The sequence below is a fragment of the Nomascus leucogenys genome, chromosome X, assembly GCF_006542625.1.
Source record: "Nomascus leucogenys isolate Asia chromosome X, Asia_NLE_v1, whole genome shotgun sequence".
Taxonomy (NCBI): domain Eukaryota; kingdom Metazoa; phylum Chordata; class Mammalia; order Primates; family Hylobatidae; genus Nomascus; species Nomascus leucogenys.
The window spans coordinates 58,150,935-58,164,317 of NC_044406.1; the positions used below are offsets into that span (position 1 = coordinate 58,150,935).

The 13,383-nt window shown below is 41.6% G+C and overlaps 1 pseudogene; it reads right to left on the reverse strand.

The window, feature by feature from the left end:
• Positions 1–8,957: 8,957 nt before the first annotated feature.
• On the reverse strand, positions 8,958–9,948 carry LOC100603569 (annotated as a pseudogene).
• Between the last annotated feature and the right edge of the window lie 3,435 nt (positions 9,949–13,383).

A 13,383-nucleotide genomic window follows, 5' to 3' on the forward strand; every position in this document is an offset into this window, starting at 1 on the left:
ATGAAGCTTAGTGATGGAATAGAATGTGTTTAATGATACACAGTGAAGATCAGTGGCAGAGGTAGGACCAGAACCCAGACTACCTTTATTTACATCACACTGCCACTCGTGCTGCTACATCCTCCAATTATGCAGGTTCTAAGAAATTACTCTCAAAAATGCATTTGGGAGAGGCCATTTCTAGACTGGACAGAGTGGAGCTGCTTTGTACTTACTGAGCCCTAGTTGCTCTCTCTGAGGTGAAAAGCTAATAGTATTAATCAGTCAACTAAAACAACCAAGAGTATGCTTGAAAATCAAGCTGGGATCCATTGGTTACATGCATGCAAGCAGAATGGAAAACAAATAAAAAATAAACTATATGCCACCGCCCTTATTTTTGATTGAACAATAAGCAGCAGTGTTTTTTGAGCTCTGGTGTTTAAGGTGACAGAAAAAGAGGAAGTGAGACAGTTGTGGCTGTGAGTGGGTGGATGTGATACATAAAATGAAAAAATTTTGTCATTTTCCTACTTCCACCCACTCTACCTACTGACTTGGAGACGTGAACAAACAACAGCCCAGGAAGATCCCTGGTAGGCTAGGCCTGCAAGCCTTTTTCCTGGCTCCTGTTAAATGGACTTTCAATTTAAATCCAATTAATTTCATCAATAGACTTGAGTACTTACTGTGTATGTCAGGCTTTTGTTAGGGCCCTTACAAAAATTTTCTCCTTCATTCTTTCATAGTAGCTTTATGAGAAAGGTACTAATTTATTCACATTTTACAAAAAGTGTAAGGCTCAAGGCCTGGGCTCCAAATTTAATTTGAAATGGACCTGGGAATTGAACCTATACAGTTTGTGGATAGAGTCCATGTTCTGGCTACCACTATCCAACACTGACTCTTGTACTATGAGTTTTATCTCTGTAACTCTAGGCCCAGCCAAGGGCCTCATATGTGTCAGGTTCTGTCTGTTAGGTATAACCAAATTGAATGTAGAAGGTACTATCCTAGGAGGTTAAACTAATATAAAACTACAAGGAAACAAAGATCCAAATTCCCCTCAGAGTCAGGAAAGGCTTTGAGAAGGGAGGTCATGGCATTTCCAGTATATTTTGAGGATTGGATAGGTCTTTTTTCTTTTCCTTTTTTTTTTTTTTTTGAGGCAGAACCTCCCTCTTTTTCCCAGGCTGGAGTGCAGTATCATGACCACTGCTCACTCCAGCCTCAAACTCCTAGGCTCAGCAATCCTCCTCCCTCAGCCTCCTGAGTACCTGGGGCTATAGGTGCACACCATCTGTATAGGTCTTTTATAGGAAGAATTAAGAGCAAATAAGGAGGTTGTTCCAAATTGAAGTTCGGGGTGAAGCAGGACAACTTTTGTACAGTTGAATAACTTCATTTTTAGCATCTCTAGCCTTGACTAGTTTGCTAGACTGCAGACTCCAGATGTGAGGCAGCTGTTTTCTTCAGGACGGGATTCGACCTATGCTATAACCCAAATGCATGTAATACAAACAATGTAATAACATTTCGGCTGTACTAACCTTATGTTTGCTTTCCCTAAGCACATACTATCTGGAGGATTTCAAGGCATTCATGCCCATATTAGTAGGTGGAAACAAATAAGCCAGCATTAAAAGTTCTCCAAAAAATAGGCAAATTAATCTAGAGTCATAAAGTAGGTTTATTACTGCGTGGGGTTAGGAGAAATTGCTGCTTAGGGCCAGTGAAAAAATGGGAAGTGACTGCTAATGGGTATAAGATTTCTTTCTGGAGCTGTGAAAATATTCTAAAATTGATTATGGCAAAGGTTGCACAGCTCTGTGAATATACTAAAAACCACTGAATTGTACATTTTAAGTGGGTAAAGTTTATGTTCTATAAATTATATCTCAATGAAGCTGTTGAAAAATTTATTACAGTTTTGGAAGAAATTTTAATGGCTTGGGGAAAAGTTTACAATTTAATGTTAAGTAATAAAGCAGAATATGAAATTGTACATAAGCCATAATCCAAACTAGGTTAAAAGTATGATGAGCTTGCAGATAGTTTAATTTTTTTCTTATAATTTTTTGTATTTTCATATTTTTCTAATAATCATATATTTTCTTTAATAAGTTATTTTTATAATTTTCTTCAAATATGCATCAAATACATATTTTAACTGGAAGACCTAAAATAATTTTTCTTTTGTACTTTTTACTTTGTTCCATTTTCTGATTTTCTACAATTAAAATGTACAATTGTAATAATCAGACAAAACTAATGCATTTGAAAATACCATAAAATATCCATTATACATTATAGCATCTACAAATAAATAAGAATAATTTAAGTCAACTAATGAAAGAATGAACACTCAGGAGACAATTTGCACAAGAAGTAATATGTTTGGCTAGTAAACCCATAGAAATATGCTAAACCTCACTTATAATAGCCGAAGTATAAAAACAACTGATGCTGCCCATTTTTGTTGAAGGTGTAGGGAAAAAGACACTTTCATACAGGGATGGTTGGAGTTTAGACTGGTGCCACCACTCTAGAAAGTAATTTGACAATACCTATTAAGATAAAAAAAATCACTGAGCAATTAAAGTTTTAGGATGTTATTCAACAGAAACATTTACACAAGTGTACGATGAAATACAAGATGTTTATTGCATTGTCTATGGTAATATGGAAAAGTTAGAAGCAACTTAAATGCCTATCAATAAGAGATTGCTTAAATAAATGTTAGTTCATCAATATACTGAAGAATATGATGAAGCTATTAAAAAGAATGGGAGTAGTTTTATATGTACACTTACAGAAAGATGCCTACAACATATTATAGATGAAGAAAGTAAAATTTAAACAAGAATGTATGAGTCCATTTTTGTTGAAAAATATAGGTTAATATATGCATAGAAAAATTCTGTGAAGGGCGGACAACAAATTGTTATCTGTGGGGTAGGTTTAGGGGGGACTTTCAGTTTCAACAAAGAAGGAAAACTGAGTTTTAATCCCAGATTTTCTACTTACTAAGGCATGAGGCCTTATATAAGTTAGTTTCCATTTTCTCATTGTAATGGGGCTAAAATTTGTATGTATTTCATAAAGTTACCTTGAAGATAACTAATGTAACTAATAAATATCAGTTATTTAAAATGTAAGCAATAAATATCAGTTATTTTGCTTTATACTACAATTTTTAATAATTTTTACACATTGTTTCTAAGATCAGAAGAGAAGGTAAGAAGATTGACAATCCACATTCAAATAATGGTTTGGTGACTTTGTCAGAGTAGCAAGTAAGATGAACAGAAACTGTACAAAACCTCCCCATGAGGGGTAGAGTATCTGGTAATCTACAAAGGAGCTCCCCAGATAGGGAACGCCTTAGATCTCTATTCTTAAAATTTATTGGAAACTGAAGCATTTTTACATGCATTATCCCAAATCTGTCAGTTATTATTACTCTATAGATAAAGCAGAGTCTCTGAAATTAACTAACTTCCCCAAAGTCACACATCGTGGAACCATGAATCTTACCAGGTTCTGTGTGACTCCAAATTTGTGCTGTTTCATATTGCACAACACTGTCCAGATTAATTCAAGTGGAGAGTGAACTTTTTCTGGTACATCCCTTAGTCTCTTGCACAGCCATTGCCTTTCACACACCCAGACTGTTTCTTTGCTTTAGGGACTGGAAAGTGGAAGTGGAACCCCCTGTGTTCTGTCCTGGGATATTTCCGGGGTGAGCCAAGAGTGGCTGTGTGTCCTGCTAGGTCATGGACTTTCACTGACCACAGAGGTTGAGAACCCTTGAGCAAACTAAATTCTTATATCTCACTGGTTTGGGAGCAAAGCAGAAGTGGCAAAAGCTGACAAAGCCCAGCTGGAGCAGGGATGTTGAAATGGACACAAATAAACATACCCTGTGGACACAATCAATATAAATGTTCTAAATTTACTTCTGCTCCTATGCTTATACTTTCTGCTACCTTGCAGCTAATCTTGGAGGTACTAGATACTCTTCCCTTCTCTTTTGCCCCATCTTTCAGATGCCTAACTGTGCTATTCTCCTCTTCATCTTCATAGTCAAATTTCTCATTGAGGGTCTGTGTAGCTCACAGCTGGACTACTACAAATGTCTTCTCATGGGCCTACCTATCTCAAATTTATGTTTAAATGTGTCCCAAACACTGTATTTTGATTATCTTTTCTCAGTTCTCAAAATGCTTCAACTCCTCCTCATGATCTGGCTTTATTATCTGGGGACTTAAACCTGGACTTATGCAGTAGGCAGGCAGATAAAAGTAGGAAACATAAATATAATTTACGTCTAATTTTTACTATCTGCTAGAATATAAGCTTTGTGAGGTAGAGGTTTTGTGTATTTCATTTACTGGTATGTTGCAAGTGCCTAGAAATAGGCTTGAAACCTTGGGAGCTCAACAAATATTTATTGAATGGGTGAATGTATAAACATTCTAAGATCTTGTAGTTAATTTTCTTCATTTGTAGTACTCAAATAGGAGTCAAATCTGCCATGTAAAATTTAGAGGTCATATATTCCAAGGAATAAAACTCTAAGTTTTCTTGAAAGCACTGTCCAATTTATAAAACTGCTCACTGCTACGGAATGTATTCTTTTGTTCATGTTATTCATTTAGCTCCTGCATGCCTACTCTGTGCCTGACCCTGAGCTGGCACTGGAAATACAAAAAAATGAGTACAAAACATTACTGCTTTCAGGAAACCCAAAATCCAGAGTGAAACACAGACACATGACAGCTAACTAGAATTTTGGGTCACACATAATAAGTGCCCTGTAATATATACTAAATAGTCCAGGGGTAGAAAGGAGTGAGATCATCTTCAATTTTGGAATCAGAAAAGAAATCCCGCTGGGTGCAGTGGCTCACATCTGTAATCCTAGAAATTTGGGAGGCCGAGGCAGGCTGATTGCCTGAGCTCAGGAGTTCGAGACCAGCCTGGGCAACATGATGAAACCTCATCTCTACTAAAATACAAAAAAAAAAAAAAAAAAATTGCCGGGCATGGTGGCATGCGCCTCTAGTCCCAGCTACTCTGGAGGCTGAACCCGGGAGGCAGAGGTTGCAGTGAGCCGAGATCGTGCCACTGCACTCCAGCCTGGGCAACAGATCGAGACTCCATCTAAAAATAAAAAATAAAAAAAGCCTCCCGGTGTAGGTCATCTATCCATGGCAACTAAGCCCATTAAAGTCTTAGCAGGTGCCAAATAAGGTGTTGTTTGGCATAGCTTCCAATATTACAGACTGCAAAGATATCCCCTTCCCCAAGTACTCCCTTCCCAAGTCTTTCTTCTCTGTAGTATATAATCCCAGTTCCGTTAGTCTTATTTTACAGATTGTAGTCTCATGGCCCAGAACACTTTTTGAGAGTACTTACTAGGTTTTCTTCCTAAGTACTAACTATTCTAGTAAGCTGTTATAGTCAATCCCATGACTGCGGAGTTGGGACATTCAAGCACTCACTGAGGGTGTGCTGACTTAGGTGGAAAAATGTCCTGAATAACCTAATAGTGAAATCAGCCCTTCACTCCCATGGAGCAACTAGGGTGGTGTAGCAATGTGTGTAACTGTGGGACAGAGAAGACATGTGGAAATAAACAAGACAGACTTACAAGGAGTCACCAGAGTGCCAGAGTCGCAGAGGTCACCACCATCTTTCATTGACTTGGTCACTGTCACCTAGATGAAGAGTGGTGACATTAAATTTAATATGATTCTTTGTAAGACTGTTCCTGGCTGGCACAACCTCAGTAGTGCAGGCAGATCTAAAGGCCAAGATAGCTGGGGCAAACTGGCTTAATGGAACTGTACTGATGCTGAGCCGTGTGAGGAGGTGCAAAGTGTCAAACAGTAGATGCTACCTTTTCAATATACATGAATCACTTAACTCAAATGCAGCTGCTGCTCATCTCCATTTTGGAAGCTATTGCAAGGAAAAATTCAGTTAATAGTATTTTCATCTGGCTGTCTTCCTTTGCTATAATCTCTTGAAGTGAGAGTTATATATCACTGATATGTAAAACATATGTGTTTTATATATATATATATATATATATATATATATATATATATATATATGGCATTTTCAAGAGCACTTCGTTTTTCCAAAGGCCTGATAAACACTTTATATCTTTCTGGTACTTGGAAGAAATGTGTACTTCTCATGCTATGTTGGGCACATGTCCATGCTGTTGCTGGTTGATGGAGCTTTAAGGGTTGGTTTGGTTCCTACTACTTCAGGGTAGGTTCTCAAATTTATGGATCCAAGCAGTCACCATTATCAATTCTGATGGTGTCAAATTAATCAAAGGTGTAAAACAGTGTTTCTCAGTCTTGGCTACACATTTTATTTTATTTTATTTATTTTATTTTATTTTACTTTACTTTATTTTTTACCAACAGGAGATGCAGTTTATTTACAAAAGCAGCCATGGGGGCAGAGGGAATACATAGCATTTACAGAGTTAGCTACCTGTACAGAATGAATTACATATGCAAAAATAAAAGTCTCAAGATGACAGGACAGCGTGAGCTCCACTCCCCTCCCTCAATCACCCCAGCATGTGGTAATGCCAGGCCGGTGGCCCCTGAGTATGTGGGGGTGGGGGGGTGGGAGTGATGCATGGAAGTAAAAGCCACTGGCCATGGAAATTAGTACAGAATCACCCCCCAACACCCCCTCCCACACACACACACTCAGACACATGATAGGATACAGACAAAGGGCAGATGACACCTAGCTGGGATTGGAAGGATAGGAATTGAAGTCTACACAGCCTGCTGTAAGAGGGAGGGGAGTGGGAAGCTCCTAGCAACTGTTCAACTACATGGTACGGGGAACTCTCTTTTCAGAAGGAAAAGGGTTTGTTCCCTCAGGGTCCTTGCTGGAGCAAGCCCATCTCTTACCCAGCCTAGGCAGGGGACTCTGCCCTGAGGGTGGGCCAAGGAACAATGGGGAAGTTTATGTGGACAAACGAGTTCCCAAACTACTTCCCACTTCTCTCTCCTCTAACCAGAAGGGGGAAAAAGAGGAAAGAGGAGAGAAAAGGGTATATTAGGGCCTGAGTTGCAGCTGCCTTTCAGCAGGGAGAGTGGCCCACAGCCTTACTCCCTTCACCTTCAGCCTACTCCCAAGATTGCAACTGGAAGGAGGCTGGAGGCCTGGTGAGATTCTCCTCTATCTCTGGCCTCCCTGGGAGGTAGAAGGCTATGGGGCCAAGAACAGAGGAGCCCAGGCCCCAGGACTTATTCTAACTCCTGCTAAAATCTGGTTTTTAAAAAATAATCACAATTTGTTGGCAAAACTAATTTGTAACCAGGCATCAGACACCATCAGAGTCACCCTAGGGGGACAGTGGGGTTCCAAACAGGGCACTGTAGCCCCATCTCTGTTGTTCCCTTTACCTTCTAGGATCCCTAACCTGAACAGTCCGACCAATCCTGGGTACTAACTACCCAAATGTAGGATGGCTCCTCTTGGGAAGAGGGCAGAGGACATGTCCAGCAAGTGCCAGAGAACTTGGCAAAGGATCACCTCTACCCATGTCAGTCAGCTCTGCTCTCAGCCCAGGTTGTGGTCCTCCAGATTGGTTCCTGGGAGTAGTGGTGCCCGCATAGAGGGGGGCTGGAATGTCTCTTCAGGATGTAGACAAGGCAGGTGGACACACTGGCATTTGACAGTTCCACAGAAGGGCAATGATACCCCTTCCCCTCCACTGACAACCCAGAACACAGAGGCCACCTTCTCTTCCCACATAACTCCTAGGAAAGGTGGAGGAGGCATGAGATTAAGATTTTCCTCAGAGTCCCAAACCACAAGTACAGAATAAACAACTTAAAAGCACTAAGGAAGGGAAATGGGGGGCTTTCGAGGCAGGAGCACTGAGATAGGAGGAGAAGCCAGTCAAGGTGAAGGGGGTTGGCAAGCAGCAGTTGGGAACTTGGGCTGCCCTGGTAGGGCAGTGGGGCAGGGTGGGTAGGAGGAACACAGGGCCACCCCAGGAGAGTGATGCTGGGCCCCTTCCTGGGGCAGTGAATGAGGTAAGAAAACATTGCAAATAAAGCAACACAGTTCCCTCTCACCTTGGGGCACCACTCCTCACCAGCCCTGGGTCAGGGAGGAGAGTCATGGGGAGTAATTCTGACACAGCTCCCTCTTCATATCCTCCCTTTCCCATTCCTTGAAGCTGTAGAGGCTGGAGGCCCTTTCTTGGCACCCAACAACAAAAGGACAGCTCCTGCTGCCAAGGAAGCCCATGGGGACTAAGGGGAAAGGGCTGTCCCTGTGAAGGGTGGGGAAGGTAGTGGCAATTCTGGATGTCCACCTCAGCAGAGAGTACTCTGTGCCTGCCTACCCCTGGGACTGGGGACATTTGACAGGATTCTTCTCACAGACAGGACATGCCCATCCTTGCCCTTCAGCTCCAAGTTACTGGACCCATTCACATTGCTGAGGGCAAAGAGGGCAGGCCCCCTCAAGGCTCAGCTTCCAACCCACAGCCTCCCAGGCCACCACATTGCTCCTCAGCAGGGCTTAGTCCAGTTCCTATGGTGGGAGACAGGCAGTGCCTTGGCACAGTGCCCAGTTCAGGCCCCTGGCCTAGCTGGACATTCAGTAACTCACAGAATAAATAGAAAAACCACCACACTTATGTCCAAAGCATTGTATGTCCAGGTCTGAGTCCTGCACACCAAGGAGGTATGCTCCATTGTAGAGGACCTTGACAATGATTGGTTGGACTGATCAGGTTAGGGATCCTAGAGGGTTAAGGGAACAACAGAGATGAGGCACATAATCAGATCCTCTGCCTGCCTGGCCCACCGAGCTTCCCAAACCCCAACCCCTAGCAGCCATCCATTTGCCAGGCTATGGCACCTGGGTGGGGATCAGAAGAGAGGGCTCTGCTCAGCCAAAGGCTATCCCTTGCGCCAAAGTCAGCTGATGTCATCATAGATGCTGGCCATCAAGGGTATCGGTAACTTTGGCCTCTTCTTGTTGGAGCCAAGGTCGGAGGAAGTCCCTAGCAGGCTCAAATGGGATTTCTTTTTCTTGGTTTTCTGTGTCTCAGAGCTGTTGGTACTTAGACCCCATCCCTGATTTTCACTCGTCTTGGGGGAGCCTGAATCACAGGGTGAGAGATCAGAGGAGCAGTCCCACTGAAGCTGGCTGATCAGGGCCTGGCTGTCAGTCATGTCAAAGCTGTCATTATCCTGGGAGCTCTCCACCTCTGGATGGACAGCTGAGGCCCTGAAGAAATACATCTGCAAGGTTCACTTCTGCTCATCTGTGGGCAGTGCAGGGACTTTGTGCACATCTTCTTGGTATCTTCAGAAATCACCCTACATTGCATGCTTAACAGGATATGAATCTCCTCTGGCCCCAGGTTTCATAGCTGATCCCAGTTGAGTTGTTATACTTAAAAAAAAATCAAATCACAAAGTTCCCCATTTTTGTGTTTTAAAGACTCAGATCTTCAAGGGGAATCAGTGTTCTTGCCTGATTTTTCTCTTCTTGGCTTTATTCTCTGAGCCATAGGACCAGTCGTTGTCATTGATGTCATCATTATCCTCTTGGTCACTCTCAGACTTGTCCATATTGTTGCTATTGGCAATCCGGTGGATGGCGATTCGGCTGCTATTCCCACCCATTCCCAGGCACTTATCCAGATGAGGAGCAAAATGGGAGGCAGGAATGCAACAGTTGCAATTGGGGCAAGCACACTCTTTGCTCTTCCACTGGTTGAAAACCAAAATCCTTCATGCTATCAGGGTCCGTGTCATCCAGGAAGAGGTAGCCACACTTGGCAGCCTGGTATACCTCGAAGCAGAATCCCGAACAAGAATTCTAGACTAGGTCCACTTATATCTCCCGAGCTATGGCCTCTAGTTTGCTGTTATTCAGGCCAGACAAAGACATTTCCTCCATTTTCTTTTGTAAACTCTTGTGGAGAGGGTGCTCTGACTGTTCATAGCACAGCAGGTGGGCAAGGGTGGGGGGTGAAGGAGGGATGGGGAGGGGGGAGAAGGAGAGGGGTGGTCAGGTAGCCTCTCAGGGAAGCATTCTCTGGGGGCAGCTGCTCCAGAACCCCATGTCAGTTGGTCCATTCTCACCTCTCCCTGGGGCCTGAGGCCTGGCCGGGGGTTGGGCCTCCTTCCTGCCTCACCGCCTCACTGGGCAGCCATGGCCTTTTCCCCTCCCTTCTTATCCAATCGCTGCCTCCTCCTCCTCACCTACCCTGTCCCCGCACAGTCCTCCAGGCCATCTTGGCTGCACTTTAGAGTCACCTGGAAAACTTTTAAAAGTTCAAATATCCAGATATTACCTCAGACAAATTAAATCAAAGTCTTTAGGAGTAGGTCCCAGACATCAGTATTCTTAGAACTCTGTATAAGTCTGTTCTCATGCTGCTAATAAAGACCTACCTGAGACTGGGTACCTTATAAAGGAAAGAGGTTTAATTAACTCACAGTTCCACATGGCTGGGGAGGCCTCACAATCATGGTGGAAGGCAAAGGAGAAGCAAAGGCACGTCTTACACAGCAGCAGGCAAGAGGGCATATGCAGGGGAATTCCCTTTTATAAAACCATCAGACCTCATGAAACTTATGCACTATCAGGAGGACAGTACAGACCTGCCCCCATGATTTAATTACCTCCCACTGGGTCTCTCCCACAACACTTGGGGATTATTACAATTCGAGGTGAGATTTGGGTGGGGACACAGAGCCAAACCATATCAAGCCTGCCGTCTGATTTCAATGTGCAGCCAAGGTTAAGAACCACCTAGATGCCATTTGAGTTACTGTGACAAGAGATATAACTAGCAACATTTGCAGAAATTACCATTTCTTCTTCCTTTCCACTTTTTGGTATGGGCATAAGTAATAAATATTATTCTGGGAAAGCAAACTTAAGTACTATCCTTGATGAGTGTGTGATCAAAATATAGAGTCAGGGGCTCGCCAGGCATAGGAAGAATTCTTATGATTTGAAACAGTGCCTACATGGGATAAAGGGTAAGGAGAGAACCTGAAATTAGATAACAGATACAAAATACCCTCCCACCCCAGCAGGCCCTATTACTTGGGTGTAATACTATCCAGTATTCAAAGGGAAACCATCATATTACTCGATTCTTTGGTAAGTTTCCTACCCTATGAATTCCTTCTGTTATTTATTTTTTTTAATGGGAACCAGCGTTACCTAAAGTCTTATTTTAATAAATTTAATGTTATAGGCAACTTTGTTGGAATCGCGCCACTGCACTCTAGCCTGGGTGACAGAGCAAGACTCGGTCTCAAAAAAATAAAAAAAAAAAGTATTGGTAGTTTTATCCAACCACTCTGAAATGTTTCCCTCTACTCAACAGATAGTTTGGTTGATCATTTATCCATTTTTTCATTCAATAAACATGTATTGAGGGACTGACTACTATGTTGTAGGCACTGATGATACAAAAGTAGAAAAGAGAACAAGACAAAATACTTGCTCTTTGAACTTATAGTATGGCTAAGAAGAACTGACAATGAATAAGTAAATCTCCTTTTTCACCTTTTCTCTTTGCACTTAAAACAATTATATATTTGTGTTGACTCCTTTTAGAGACTAAAATTCATGAGGTATGGGGCCTTGTTTTGTTCACCACTATATTTCTAGTTCTTGGTGCAGAGTAGGCACTCAACAAATATTTGTTAAATGGAAGAACTCAGAGCAATAGAAAAGCAAATGGTGGTTTGTTACATTTTGAGTTCTTGAGTTTTACTACTTTCTTCATTGTACTCTGTCTTTGACAATAGCTCAACAGTCAAGCAGTCAGCAAAGACTAATTTTTGCCTAAAGAGCTTGTGTCTTGGAAAGGGAACGGAGATCTTCCTCCATTGTTCTAAAATCACATCTACCAGTACTCATTTCTGAAGGGCAGTGCCATGAGCACAGGCAAAGCAAAATGAGCTAAAGCATTTGTTTGAAAGCTTTCCATTTTATGAGATGAATTCTTTCATAATTTTGAATTCTAGGGGCAGCTGTTAGTAGCTTCCTAGTCTTCATTAAGAAAGTTGGTTAATAATATATTTTATTTATACTTCTCAGAATGTACATAGTGTTTCTAATTTGGGGGAAGTTACAGCGCACTGCATAACTGAGTTTTTGTCCAATGGAATATTTTACCTTTTCTCAGACATATGCCCAGATAAGAAAGTCCATGAAAGACGTTGGTACTTGCTTGGCTTAGAAGAAGGGACCATGGCTCTTCAGGGGAGAAGAGAAGCAAGGCCTACATTATTGAAACTTACTTAGTGATCTGGCACCAGGACGATTTACCCAGATTACTTTGTGGTGGTCGTACCATTCAGCACAGTGATTGCTTTTTCTTCTATAGGCTGTCTAAAGCAACGCAGTGATAGGATTAGGAAAAAAATATTTCCCAAACGAGGAAAAGCCAAGGTTTAATATTCACTTGGTAAACATTAAGACTCCTCAGTCATTTGGTTTGAGGCTAGTAGCAAATTATGCTGATTATTTCATTACCTTTTTAGTATGGGCTGTGGGCCCTAGGAAAACACAGAACATTTGGTAGACTTATAAATGTTTGATTCTTAAAGCTATCCAAACTACAGTCTGATTATTTATATAGCATGGCAATTTGATATTATTTTACTCCTCAGATCTTCTTGACTGCTTTCTACTGATACAGATCTAACTAACTGTCCCAAGAAACCCTGGAATGATGTAACTCATTTGCTACATCGAGTCCTCCTGAACTATGGACTTAGAGATACCACCTTAGTTGGTCTAATTCATCCACCTCTTTGATCCTATTTGTAGCTCCTGCTCCAGCTATGCTATTCTCACCTTTAGTTCTTTCTCTGTTATGTCTTTAAAACTCTCCACAGCCTTTAAAGGCCAAGTTTAATGTCTACTCTGGTTATCATATAACTACCTATAAATCCAGATCACTTTTGCTTATGCTACTTTGTGATACATATGACTCTGTGATGTTTTTACCATAAAACCAGAGGGCACTCAGTCTACGAGATTTTTTCTGAAGTGCAAAAAATAATTAAAACACAAGTTCACATATATGTCTGTTTTACAGTCTCAATACCTACATGAACATGTGATCTAGAAGCTGTATTCCTTTTTTTTTATAGGGTCCAGTCTACCCAAAAGAAGAGGACCCTATGAAACGCATGGTAAGTTCTTTGTTAACCTCATGTAACGTGTTGAAGCAACACTGTAGTGACAACATAGTTCTTTCAATTTTGAAGTATGCTAGGTTCATTCCTGCATATCAAAAGCTCAGTCCTGGGTAAATTGAAGCCTGGACTTTCTTGAGAATTTTAAACATTGTGTAAACATATT